General features: G+C 41.7%; 1 protein-coding gene across 6 annotated transcripts in view; it reads left to right on the top strand.

Annotated features, from left to right (window-relative positions):
* The first annotated feature begins 2,007 nt into the window (after nt 1-2,007).
* The window catches only part of TEX2 (testis expressed 2), a 120,829-nt gene continuing 108,164 nt past the window's right edge, over nt 2,008-14,672 (top strand). For 4 of the 6 annotated variants that reach the window (XR_012154893.2, XM_073311242.1, XM_073311245.1 and 1 more), the window contains exon 1: nt 2,008-2,134. The gene's annotated coding sequence lies outside the window, so the exon portion shown is untranslated. The other 2 variants (XM_073311243.1, XM_073311244.2) reach the window with 2 other exon arrangements.

A 14,672-nucleotide genomic window follows, 5' to 3' on the forward strand; every position in this document is an offset into this window, starting at 1 on the left:
GAGTGTAATACCCTCTTATTCAGAGAGCTGGTCTCTTTAGAAGCAGGATAATGTCAGGACAGCATGTGGGAAACTTGCCACAGAACAGGCAATGGTGGTACGAGGGGAGGAGGTATGGCCTTTTGGTAAGGTTGGGGTCAGGACTCTGGAGGTCTGTGTTCAATTTCTGCTCTGCTGTAGATATCCGCTGTGACCTCCAGCAAGTATTGTAGGCCCAGAATTTCAAAGGTATTTAGATGCTAGATTTCCAATTATTTCAATGGGAGTTAGGTGCCTAAATACCTTTGGATCTGGGCCTCCGTTCTCCACTGAAAAGTAGGGATAACAACACTTTCCTACCTTCACAGGTGTTATGAGGATAAATACATTAAATATACTCAGATAATGTAGTGATGTAAATATCCTAGTCTGCAGGCTCCAGGCTGTTAATCCATCCCTTTTCACAAGCACTAAAATTCACTTGATGTGTAAAGAAAAAGTCTGAATGCGATCTGTATTTGGTTTTGAAATAGTAAAAAATCACTCTCTCTTTATGTCAATACTGTGCCTAGCATAATGAGCCCAATCCCTGACTGGGATCTTTAGGTGCTACTGTTATATGATAACAATTAATAATAAGATTTAGAAATGTTCACAGGTGGTCAAAGTGTATTTTAAAAGACCTTATTAATAGCTTGCACTAGACAGTTTGAAACTATTGCAATCTGTTTCCATATCCCATTTCAGTTAGTAAATTAAATTTGCCATTTTGACCTAACACTAATAAAGTGACCTAGAGCTTTTCTACACAGGGAAATTTACCAGCATAACTATACTGATATGAGTCACTATAGTTATACTGGTATAACTTCCCATGAGGACACTCTTATTTTAAAAGGAGTGCCTTTCTCTGGTTTAGCTTATGTTGCTTTGGTATAAATGCAATTAACTAAACTGGAAAAAGGCACTCAGTCTGAAATAAGAGTGTTCTCACAGGGAGTTATACTGGAATAACTATAGCAATGTAATTATACCAGTATAGTAATGCCGGTAAATTTCACCATGTAGACAAACCTTAAGTTGTGTTTCTGCTTGCTGACTGCATGATTTAAAGTTTTTAAACAAGACACTAGTGCACAGATCATTTGAACAAATGATCATTCCTACCCCAGTTCAGGATTTGCAAACACTTTCACAGACAGCTGACTGTTCCCTGAACACTTGAGAGTAATGAGAAACTGCAAATCCTGGCAAATCCAGCTTCAAACTCTTATATGCAAAAATATTTGAGTTGAATTTTTATTATTGTTTATCATGGTCATGGCTAGGGACCAACATTGGGACTGCATTGTGCACAAACACATAGCAGACAGTTCCTGCCCTAAATTTAACACTTCACCCAAGTCTACAGATGGAGGGGGAAAGCCCTGAAGAGATTAATACATCAGAATAGTCTTTTCTGTGCTATTCTCCCTCCTTTTTCTCTCCCTTTCTCTGTATAGAATTAATTCCCTTCCCTACCAGTCTTTTCCTCTGTCTGTCTGCGGCAATCTGTCCATTCTCAGTTCCTGTGTGGTTACCCCACTACACTGGATCCAAGCTCCCCTCCCCATACACCACTGGATCCAAGCTCCCCTCCCCATACACCCCACGACACTGGATCCAAGCCCCCCCCCTAGACCTCACTACACTGGATCCAAACTCCTCCCCAAAACACCCCACTACAGTGGATCCAAGCCCCCTTCCCCATACACCCCACTACACTGGATGCAAGCTCCCCTCCCCATACACCACTGGATCCAAGCCCCTCCGCCATACACCCCACTACACTGGATCCAAGCTCCCCCCATATACACCCCACTACACTGGAACACAGCTCCGCTCCCCGCCAGCCCCGCCCATCCACTGGGGCCCCGCGTCCGGCGGGAGTGCCTCGCGCCGTGGCCCCTGTGCCTTTAACCGCCAAGCTAATCGCCGTGGTAGGCCCAGCCCACCGCCAAGCCTGGATTGGCCGCGTCGCGTCAGGCAGCTCTGCCGCCACCCCTCCTTCTGCCGCCGCCGGGGCGCGGGGCTGGCCTGGCAGCGAGGGACCGGGCAGGGCGACGCTGGAGCCACCCACACCCCGGGCAGAGCAGTACCATGAGCCGGCGATAAGGTAGGAGGGGCAGGGCTGGCCCCAGCCCGGGACTGGGCTCTCCACCGTCCTCCTTCCCGCTCCCACCGCTGCAGCCTGCCCGGCGGGAGCGCCTGCTGCAGAGCCCCGGCTGAGGCGCTGGAACCCGGCAGCCTCCGGGACTGGGCGAGGAGGAGACCTTCGGCCTCGGAGGTAGCAGCAGCCTGGCTGGGCCTACGCAGGGGGGGATACGCAGCTGCCCCTGTGGGCAGGGTATCGCGTGGGGGGGCTCTGGGTAGCAAGGTATTTATTGGGATGACAGGGCGATGACTGGGGTGGCAGGGGGCTCGGCGCCAGGGTGTGTGTTTGGGGGAGTCTGGGTAACTGAGCTTGTATTGGGGCTCTGGGTTCCCCAAGGGTTTAGGGGACTCTGGGTGGAAGGATTTTTTTTTTGGGGTGGGGGGGTCACTGGCTGTCAGGATTGTTGTAAGGATCTGCTCTGGGCTGGGCGTCTGGAGAGCTGACCGTCAAGGGGACTTTAACGTGGTTGAGGTAGGTGGGAGTTGGAGGAGTGACCTTCCCGTCAAAATTCCCCTTTTGCCATGAGGCAGCCTAATCCACCGCTCTAGGTTGTCTGTCCCCTTGTTCCTGTAGGAGACACGCATATTGATTGCAGCAGTGGAGTTGGGAGGAAGGCTGTATCATGTCTGTCTCTGTAGCTTGTAGTAGCTGAAGCTCACAGGTAGCCAGCCTGCGATGCAGGGAACAGCCCCAGCCGCAACAGGAGAGACTACTTGAAGAACAGCCAGTTTTCATCCCGATATAGATTACGTTGGTCTGTACTTAATGGCACGTACGCTGCGTGCCTGTATGCCACAGCTGAAAGCAGACTTAGTGAACGGTGCTTTATCACGTTTTTGTTTTGTTTTCCACTTAATACTAAGCGGGGTTGGGTGGTTGGCTTCGGGTGAGCAATGAGCGGTTCTGGTCAGATATATCAGGATTGCCATTTTTTTTCTATTAGGCTGGATTCTGATCAGTTCAGATTCAGAAGTCAGTGGAGTTATTCCTGATTTACTTGCCAATGTAACTGAAATTGGAATCTGGTCTGATACTCCTATTCAGTGGATATGTAACCTGACAGGAACACTATTTAAATCTTAAAAACTATCCTATCTTAAAAACAAGTTTCCTGGCCTCTACTGTTAATAACACTTCAAATTATCATTGTTGAAACTTGGAACAAATTAATTTACTCTTCAGTATTGATGGGTTTTTTTGTTTTAGTGCTTTACTCGGTTTGTTCAGGAAAAGTAAGCTTTGTCTGTTGTGCCTTCTGGTTCTCCTGAAATTAATTCTCAGTACTGCTCTGTTAGTGTTCTTCCTCCATTGATGTTCAGTGTTTAAATCCCAGGAAATTATTCTAGTTGGCATTAAAATTGGATTTTGCAACTTAAAAAAAAAAAGAAATATAACAAAGTTCCCTCTAAACGTTTGGTCTAAACTTCTTGCCAGTGTATACCTCATCCACAAATGTGTTCTGAACTATGGCTTGGATTCAAAGAGGCCTGCAGGAGCTTGGTGCCCAGCTCCCATTGAAATTCAGTTGAAATTTGAGTGCCTAGCTCTCTTAATAACCTTTGAAAATCCTAATCCATAAAACCTATCTTCCTATTAGAATGCTTTGTCATACTTGTTTGTCTCCAGACATGCCAATTTCACGATCTTTTTTGTGTGGTTTAAAAAAACAAAACAACCACAATGTCACTGGTTTGCTTTATACAATAAGTTATAACATTAACTGGAATTTAGAAAAACTTTATGTACTTTAAAAAGTGAAAATATTTGTGTAACTTCAGATTATTTTTTAAGAGCAATCAAGTACTCACCCTAAAAATAGAGTATTTGAGAAGTATAAGCATTTTAATTTCAGCAGAAGAAAGTAAAATTAAGGTTTTGTGGAATAAAGAAGTCAGCCTTTAAGTGTTTGTTGTGATATGCCATAATATAAGAGCGGGGGTCACGTGTTTTGATTGACTTTAAGACCTTATTCTGCAAGCTGATCCATTTGGGTGACCCCTCAATGGGCTTCTATGGAGGTACAGTGGTCTGAATGGTTCTGATTGGTGGCTTAAATCTGCCTCTTCCTGTCAAGTTAAAAAATCATAGTTGTAGTATTACTTGACTCTTGTCATGGGCTAAGAACTATTCTCATCTGAATCATATAATTAAATTTGACATTTCAGGTGCAAAGTAAACATATGCTTTATCATATATAGAGAATATGGGAGAATATTTAATGAACACTATTAACTACAATAGGTAAAAACAAACTTTTACTACATAATACATACATCTTAGACTATTAAAAATGAATTTTAAAAACACATTAATGATCTTTATTTTTTATTTCTTTTGGATAAAGAAGTCACTTGCACTTCTATTTTATAGTTAGTTTCATATTCAGATTTTTACCATGTCTGTGTTTGAGTTTCAAATGCTACTATAAAATATTTAGTTTTCTCTGCACAACTGTTTAGACAGTTGTGGGGTGATGTAGATAAAAAGATGTAGTGAGTAGGAAGCGAGACAGGTGATATATACCATTATGGGCAGAAATATTTGATATGTTACATGGCAGTAAGGTGGGTTAGGGGCTTTACTGAAATTTGAAGAGAGCAATATGGAACAAATGGAGGGAGGTAGACAGCGAAGAGAACATAACATCAGAAGAAATATGTAGCAACATATTGGTCTACTGAAAAGGGCAATGATTAGGGAAAAGTGTAATTGCGTCCCTTCGTTAGATGTGAATATTTACTGCTCTAGATTTATAAACATTATATGCTAAAAAGCCTTCTGATAATCAATAACTGTGACTCTGTCAATCCATTTGGACTCCACTCATTCAACCCCTTAGGTGAAATCTGGGAAAAGAGGTAAAGTCTTGCTGCAAGCCCAGAAAGCCAACAACTTTGAGCTGTGTGAGACGTACCGAGGACCGGTTGTGAGCCCAGTAACGAGCCAGCATAGAGGAAGATAGTCTCTGCCCCAATGTGTTTAAAGTGGTGCGTGTGAGATTTAGAATGCAGACATATCCTACAGAGATTGAAGGACCAAACTTCATTCTGTCATAGTCCTTAATATGATACAGGTAGGTAAAAATGGAACTGAGACCTAGTGGGATTTTAAATATGATGGAATAGTTGGAGGAGCAGGCCTGGGGAGGGAGGAGAAACAAAATTAGTTTATTATTGAGGCATAGTTTAGTGGTTACAAGACTGGGAGTCAGGAGATGTGGATTCTGCTTTTGGCCCTGCTGCCCAGGATCACTATTGAGTTTGCAAGTCACTCAAATCTCAGCACCTCCATTTTCCCACAGATGAAATAATGATGGTTGTTTGCCGGCTTAATTAGTGAATGCCTCTCAAGGATATCAGAAAAAGAAAAGGAGGACTTGTGGCACCTTAGAGACTAACCAATTTATTAGAGCATAAGCTTTCGTGAGCTACAGCTCACTTCCTCAGATGCATATCGTGGAAACTGCAGCAGGCTTTATATATACACAGAGAATATGAAACAATACCTATTCCCACCCCACAGTGGGAATGGGAATAGGTATTGTTTCATATTCTCTGTGTATATATAAAGCCTGCTGCAGTTTCCACGATATGCATCTGAGGAAGTGAGCTGTAGCTCACGAAAGCTTATGCTCTAATAAATTGGTTAGTCTCTAAGGTGCCACAAGTCCTCCTTTTCTTTTTGCGAATACAGACTAACACGGCTGTTACTCTGAAAAGGATATCAGAGTGCTTGAGCGGAAGATGGTATGATCCAAAACACATTTTTCTTCTTAAAAGCTGTACAGCATCACGTGGTGCTTCAGGCAGGACAGTATATTGATGGGAAAGGTGAATAGGGTAATGTAGGAGTAGAGAGGTACAATAAAAATAACTTAGTTCAGTGACACCCCTTGTATTTATACACTGTTCTAGGAGGGACTGATTTCTACTTTGCGTATTCAGCAGGAAAGACAAGACTAAAGGATGGAAATGCAGAAGGATTTTATGGAAACTGTTAGGAAGGAGCTGAATATAGTGCAGGTCAGGAGTGTTAGGATTTGTAATTCAGAGGGCAGATGAAGGAAGTAAGAGGGCAGGGTTGGCTCTAGCCCTATAGGTAGTGAGAGACTCTTCCATCTAAGGAAAGGGGTCCCTATGAAAGTCTAAACCTTGATCTAGTATAACTCTTAATAGTGTTTGGCGATCCCAGACTTGCAACTCTGTATGTTCAGCTGACCTTATTCATGTTGCCACCACTTGGATATAAAATGCAAAATGACAGTGTTGTGATGGAGAAATGACAGCTGTAAATTTAGCTCCTTTGATATTTATATGGCGCTAATCATAGGCCTTAATCTATCTGGCCTTTTCAGATTTAAAATTTTCAGCTGCATATTAAACCTGTGGTTTCTTTTGCTTAAACTTTCACTTATGCCCCCTGAAAACGGTCACTTGATTTGATCGCTTCAGTTTTACACTCTCTCTCTATTACTTTGTGTGTGCAAACAGGAAATTACATTAATAAGCACCTTTGATCCTGTAACATTTATATGTACCTAAACCTGGCTCCATTGAGATGTTGGCATCTCTGGAGAGGAGAGTGCAATAATCTCTGAAATGACAAAGAATACTTTTAACACTTGTTTTTAAGACTTTAGTAGAAAAATCCCACATTTAATAAATCACCTAATATTAACTACCTCAGTAGGATGTAATGATTAGTTAGCTCTCTTGGAATTTGAGTCTGGTTTTGTACCATCCAGCTGCTTCAAACAAACCTGCATTTTAGACTTGTTTAGCTATCTGTGTCGTCACTGTATTGTACATGTTTTCCTCCTTCCTTTCTACATTTATATTAGTTTTTATTGGGTAACAAAGAAATATCAAATTGATTAAGTGATGCTGTGTTTGTTGACTACAGTAGCTTGCTTATTGAGAGCAATAGGATTGACTTTCCACCACGTGACTGTAGAACAGAATTAACTATTTCAGTTTTCAGACAGAGAGGTAAACATGAGAACTTTCAAGTATTTATATAATAAAGACCAATTTATTTGAGCATAAGCTTCGGTGAGCTACAGCTCGCTTCATCGGATGCATCTGAATGTATCCGATGAAGTGAGCTGTAGCTCACGAAAGCTTATGCTCAAATAAATTGGTTAGTCTCTAAGGTGCCACAAGTACTCCTTTTCTTTTTGTGAATACAGACTAACATGGCTGCTACTCTGAACCCTGTCATGATAAAGACCCTGATTCAGGAAAGTGCTGAAGTCGGACTGAACTTATTCCCTTGTTTTCGTGGAAGCCTCTGCCATTAACGTAGTACAGTCAATAGGTTTAAAGCAGAGGATTTATCTCTATAATTAGATATTCTGACAACCCAAAAGAATGCTGGTTTAAAGTGAAGCTCTTATCAGTAAAGTTAGGAAACTTTTTTTTTTTTTTTGGATTATATTGGTTAAGATCCCATTCCAGTTTAAGACTGTGGCATAGTGGTTAGACTGGGAATGGGAACATTTTGAAGGTCAGAGGAGCCCAAGTTACTTAATCTTTGTATGCCTTAGCTTGTTCATGGCAATAATAATACATGGAATGTTGTGATACTTAACTTTATCTGCTTGTGATCCTTAAATCAAAGCTGCTAGAGAAACCACCACAGGTTTTTTTTACCCTCCCCCTCTCCATATATTTGATTTAAAACAGGAGTTAGCAACTTTCCGTGTCCTTATATGCCTCTTTTTCTAAATCCCTTGTTCTTAGAATAGAGTTGAAAGCAAATGGGGCAACATCTTGCATACTGTAAATATGTGATGGAATGAAGCTCTTGGATAGCCAGGAGCGAGGGAAAGAGAGTGATTGTCAGGATGGGCTGTCAGTCACCCGAGAGATGGAAGAAACTTTCCCTTCTCTGCAAAGATTTTTTTTTTTGCTTTTCAATATAAACATCACAATATTAAATGCTAACTGTAAGTTCATAATGCTAATTTTTTCCCTATGTTACAGATGGTGATATACCTATGCAAAAATTTTTTAGTTACTTTAATATTTAACAATAAAATCAAACTAGCAAAAATTTTTATTGTCTGGCAGGTGAAAGTAATTACTGGAGGTTATGTTTAAGTTCTCCCAGAAGAGCCAAAACCATATTGCAGTCTCTGACACAGAGCTACTTTATGTTAGCATTGAGTTCCAATAAATTCTGAGCATTCTAATGCTGCAAAAATTTTGTGAGAAAATCGAAGTATGTCTGGCATGGTATATCAGATCATTTTCATAGTACCATATTTACATGTCTAATTGTTTAGTGAAATAATTAAGGTGTGTCTTCTTCCTCTTCAGTTTGGTGCTGTAGAGTGAGGCTGTTAGAGGCTAACAGCTGAATTTTCCAAAAGTGTCTGCGTGTATTGGGTGTCTAATCTGATGCTTTGTGGTCTCCTTTTAACAGTTACTTAGCATGTGAACTCCCATTTACTTTAATTGGAGTTGTTTGTGATCAGCACCCCTGAAAATGAAGTCCAAGTGTCCCAGGTTGGGTGCCCAAAACTTGAGATACCCAAGGTCAGAGGTTGCTTTTGAAAAATGTCTCAAATGGATTATTGCTGGACCATATTCAGTCTTCTCCCAACCAGAAGATACTGAAAAGTCTGAAATAGAGCAGAAAATTCTTTGAGAACAAAATGCGGCTGGAAGGTTGAACAGTTTCTTGTGAAGTCATGAACAGGGCCAGTCTTGCATGTAGTTTGGCAGAGATGGTCCCTAACCTGCAGAGTTGAGATCTAAACTTATGCAAGTCTGGTGGTAGTCAGATCAGATCTAGAGGTCTGGTTTGAGTTTGTCATTCCTACCTTGGAGGAAGTAGGAGAATAAGACTGGAAAAGAGGGCAATTTAATCCCCAATTTCTTCCCCTCCTGGATCTCCCAACTCCCATCCCTATCTGTTAACTACAAGACCATTCTTTCTCTCTATTGCACCTTAATTCTTTTAAAATATTGTTTTGTTGCGAAAACAATACAGGCTACTATACTACTCTCTGGGTCAGTGTTTTAGATGAGAAGAGGTGACTCTGAAGGATAGATAATAAAATATAACAAACATTGGCATTTTTCCCTTAAAGCCCAGAAGGGTGGTATAGATCAGAGGTTCTCAAAATTAATTGCACCATGACCCCCTTCTGACAACAAAAATGATTACAGGACCCCAGGAAGGGGGACCGAAGCCTGAGCCCGCCCAAGTCCTGCCACCTGGGGGCGTGGAAAGCAAAGCCAAAGCCCCACTGCCCCAGGTCGAGGGGCCAAAGCCCAAGGGCTTCAGCCTCAGGCAGAGGGCCTGTAACCTGAAGCCCTCAGGCTTGGGCTTTGTCCCTGGGCTCCAACAAGTCTAAGCCAGCCCTGATGACCCCATTAGAATGGGATCATGATGCACTTTGGGGTCCTGACCCACAGTTTGAGAACCGCTGGTGTAGATTAATAGTTTTCATGAACTGGGTTTGTTTGACCTCATTCTACCATCCACTGTCAGTATGGTATGGCTACTGACGGACTCTTTGCCACTCTTCTACCATATTATCATCACCATCCCCAGTGGTGTCAATTAGGTTTTCACCATCACTATTGGGGGTTCTGTTTGTTCAGCCAAGGCAGGATTATTCCCATGGCACTTAAGAAACTGGGCAAGGAAACTGTTGTAAATTTGAGGCCATCCCAAGATGGGCATGGGTCAAGTTTAAGAGAGTTTGTAAAAAGACCTGAAAATGTCTACTGTGCTTAGGAATTGCACATAAATGTGCTAAAGGGTCCACTTCATAGTTAGGGCCCTACCAAATTCATGGTCCATTTTGGTCAATTTCATGATTTCGGCGTCAGGGTGTTGTAATTGTAGAGGTCTTGACCCAAAAAGGAGTTGTAGGAGGGTCGCAAGATTGTTGCCGGGGGGTTGTGGTACTGCTACCCTTACTTCTGTGCTGCTGCTGGTGGCGGCTGCCTGCAGAGCTGGGCAGCTGGAGAGTGGTGGCTATTGGCCAGGAGCCAAGTTTTGAAGGCAGAGCTGCCACCAGCAGCATGCAGAAGTAAGGATATCATGGTATGGTATTGCCCCCCTAACTGCTTTGCTGCTGCCTGCAGAGCTGGGCGCTTAGTCAACAACTGCCGCTCTCCAGCCGCCCAGCTCTGAAGGCAGCAGCACAGAAGTAAGGGTGGCCTGGTATGGTATTGCCACCCTTACTTCTGTGCTGCTGCTGGCAGGGCACCGCCTTCAGAGTTGGGCGCCTGGCCAACAGCTGCTGCTCTCTGGCCACCCAGCTCTGAAGGCAGTGCAGAAGTAAGGGTGGTAATACCATGAGTCCCCTAAAATAACTTTGGGGCCCCCCATAACTCCCTTTTGGGTCAGGACCCCCAGTTTGAGAAACACTGGTCTCCTCTGTGAAATCTGCGTAGTGTAGGGTAAAAGTACACAAAAGACCAAATTTCACGATCGGTGATGCGTTTTTCATGGCTTTGAATTTGATAGGGCCCTATTCATAGTGCTAAATAATTCTCAGTGCCAAGGTTTAGTGGCTGCAGAGGACTAAGAGTCAAGATAACTAGGATCTATTTTAGGCTTATCTCCAGAGTTGGGGCAAGTTTCCTTAGTTTAAATTATGATTCACACCCTCTTGGCAGAATTGTTGAGATCTGATTCATGTTTGTGAAGTGCTTTGAAATTGTACTTCTAGCCCCTTCCATCCAAAGTACTATTACTTTAATAAATGTAGCCTATCATTCATGATCTGAAATGAACTCATGGTGTGAAATTAATAATGTAATGCAATAATGTAGTTTTTGTTCTGTTATGATTCAGAAATGGGAATTAATGTTGGGGAATTAAAAAGTCTGTTTTGGCGACCGGATGGAAGAATTATGCTTTGCGGGAAAAGATACTTACATCCTTGGAATGGTGCTAATTTGATAAAAGAATATTTCATATGTAATACTGAAACCAGATAGCATGAAGGTTGCAAGCTGGGTTTGGATTTACTCCTTTTTCACCCTTTTCTGCCTAGGATTTGCAGTTTATAATATATATGATTGTCCACTCTTTAGAAACCCCTCTGAACACCAAAACATATCTCTGTGATTTAAAGACTGAAGAATTCATCCTCTGGCTGAGATCTAAAGCCAAGGTCCAGGCAATTGAGTTCTTTTAAAAACAAAACAATACAAAAGCCTCCAAACAAAACAAAAACACACTCCACTGCCACCATACGAACTTTCTTTTAAGTGGAGCACTTCTAGCCCACAATGGCCTGGCCACATTCCAGGTCAGGTAATTCCATTTTGCCTCCTTAATGTCCCCCTGCAATTTCAACTGACTGGTGTTCTTCACTTTCTGTCCCAACCCTGTTGCATGGTGTTGCTTGTGTTTCACCTCAGGGGTAAATGCATTTCAGTGGTGGATGTAATGATCCTTATGTATCTCTTGCTGTCTTCATAGCTGGGTTGTTAGACCTGATAAGTTAATCTTTGTAAAGAGCTTTGCAGTTCTTACACTGAATTTCCATAGCTCTTTGGCTGTCCTTTTCGCTTTTTTTTTTTTTTTTTACTTTATGACTTCATGGCTACATTGAAATATTTAAAAAAAATGGGGATGAAAGGGAAATAGTCCTATGATTGAATATTAATCCTTTGACTGTGAGTTGAATAAAATGTTTATTAATAAAAGTTTCATTGTGTCTTTTAGAACACAATGAAGAACATCCAGAACAAATACCATAACTGTCCCTGCAATACCATTATACTATATTTTATGAATATATATTAAAACAGTGCAGCTATTGTATTCATAATTTCCAAAGCATCACAAGAAGGATACTTAGAGGAAAAGGACTAGCTCTGCGTGCGAAGTGATTATCATTTATAGCTCATTGCTTTTTGGTGACAATAGGCCTAGTTCTGCAGGGTGGTCAGTGTCTCATAAGATGTTATAAGCACGCTAACGTACCATGCAGAGCAATTCTTTGGATCGGGGCCATATAGATTAATTGTCTGAAAATACTAATTTTTAAAATGCCACAGTTATAAGAGCAGAAACAGTATTTAACTGTAAGAACTTCTGTTATTTCTGCCATCCTATGCCTTTAAAATGTGCAGAGCTAAATTAATACTTAAGAAACAACAACCCCTACAAATCTGTGCTCCTCTGAGATACTATATGCCAACTTTCAGCCTGGGGCAGACCTTTTTTTGTTGTTTGTTTTTTAAATGGCCAAGTTATACAACTCCGGATCTGGGCTTGTAATGGAAATGCCAACAGATGCTTAACTGTAGGAATGTTAACTGTGAGTAAACCCCTGTATCTTGAATGCTACTTACTTTACTTCTGACCAGTGACCTTGCCTTTTATTCTCTCCTTGGTGCTTCTTTTTTACTTCTTCTTGTGACTAGATTCCATAGTGATTATAATTAGTGAATATATTGCGTGTGATTTGACAGCCCTGTCAAGTTCTCTGGTACCCATTCTGTAGATGAACATGGGTAGTGGCACTGCAACCTTTCTTTCCACACCTTCTAGGCAAAATGCCTATTGGTGACCTAGCAAGGCCACTTTTAGGAGTGAGTTCAGTCTGCATGGTCCATTCACATCTCATGGTATTGAAGAGGCAATGAAGGACTGATGTCAGTTGTGGTCACTATCTACTAAGAACTGTATAGAAACTTAGTTATTATATTTTGGATGGCTGTTCCATCTCCTACACTACACTTTTAGTCACTATTGACTTGTGATGGATATGAGGTGAAAGTTACTGTATTCCATGAGCAGTCTCCCCTCCCCCTAAAAAAAAAAAAGGGGGTGGGGGGAGCTGTTCACTTCCCTTTTATATCTTCTTGTTTTGTTGGAAATGGGACTTTGTGAAAGAGACATGAGAATGCATGGATGACATCCTCAGCTGTCAGTCAGTGCTGCTGTGTTATCTGGTGCTGCAAGGCAACTGTTGGTGCCACCTGTGCACAACCCCCTCCTTCCTGCCCCCCCCCCCCGGTGCACAGTTTGGCTCAGCAATTAATAGTCTTGTAGAAACAGCCACACACCTGGTGCATAGAGATGTATGAGTGGATAGTTTTAACAGCACATCTATCAAATAGAGTAATTTTTATGAGCTCTACATTAGAACATTTTATGGTAGATTGCATGCATGGCAATATGTATCAAAGTCTGAATGACCAGCAATAATATACATAGGGTAATTGAACAAGGCAGGATGTAGATCTAAGACAATTATTTTATATTGCCCTTGGAGTCCATCTGGTGGCTTTTGCTGTTTAACTTATTGCCAGGCAAATCAAGACATTAAAGCAGTACTGAGAAAGAGTTAGTTGTTTTATTACATAGTATTTCTACTGGGGGTAGGGGAAGAAAATCAGTGGGATGTATTAGTTCGGATGGAAGCTATCAAGTAGCTGAGGCCCTAGGTTTGACCCAGTTTCTTGTAATACTGATTATTTTCCTGCACTGTAGATCTGCATGGCACTTTACAGGCAGATGTATGAGTGGTCTTCTCTTACATAGTCCTGAGTGCCAAATGTGCCACTAACTTGAATGAGAGTTGAAGGGCTCAGTACTTCTCAGGATTGGACCCAAGGTGCCTGCCAATGAGTGAATGTGGCAAATCATATGAGTAAGGACTGTTGGTGCAAGTAAGGCTTTGCAGGTTCAGTCTCAAATTAGACTAGTTATAAAATATGGTCCGTGAAGGGGAAACAGGGAACTTGCATACATGGTAGCTGATCTTAAATAGTAGAACAGTGATTTTAATACATTATTGTACTGTGACTTCTGCAGACAAACAGGGAAGTAGGATACATATTCCCAGCTACCCTCTTTTATTTTCAACTGTATAGTTGTCCACTATTAGTTCATGGAGACTGTTAGGCTGATTAACATTTGCAAAATGAAATCTGCCTACAAGTTTTACAGCTCCATATGTAGCCAGTCAGAATTCAGAATATGAGCATCTTCTTAATGTAGCAGCCTAGAGGAGTGATTTGATTTGCGAGGATTGGACAGTAGCTCTCTATGCTGGCTGAGGTCCATTTTCTAGTAAAATAAGGGGATCTAGATCTGTTTCACTATATGTTTGTACCTTACATGTATTTGACTGGAGTTACGACATACAGTGGAAAACAATTGCCCTCTGAGTTGAGGGAGGAGGTAGTATGTGCATAAAATGGTTGGCTATGTAGCTCCAAGCATTATTGCCCATTGGAAGCCACCTCTTCACCTGAAGGGCAAGAGTACATTTGGTGAGTGCTGAAAACTCCAGTAAGAATCTAATTTATTTAAACCCTTCAGTGAGCTTTGTTTTTAATTTTAGCTTTAACTTCTTGACTCTGCTTGTATTGGAGAAGACCCATGCTGAGATGGATCATGTAGCTGAGAGAAGAGGGCAACAGTTGCAGGAAAGAAAACATAGCTTCCCCTCTCCTTACCATTGCAATTTTCTTCTTGGAGCTGCTGTAATTGCTTATGGTGTGAAACTCCACTC

Source organism: Lepidochelys kempii, chromosome 14, assembly GCF_965140285.1.
Source record: "Lepidochelys kempii isolate rLepKem1 chromosome 14, rLepKem1.hap1, whole genome shotgun sequence".
NCBI classification, from domain to species: Eukaryota; Metazoa; Chordata; order Testudines; family Cheloniidae; genus Lepidochelys; species Lepidochelys kempii.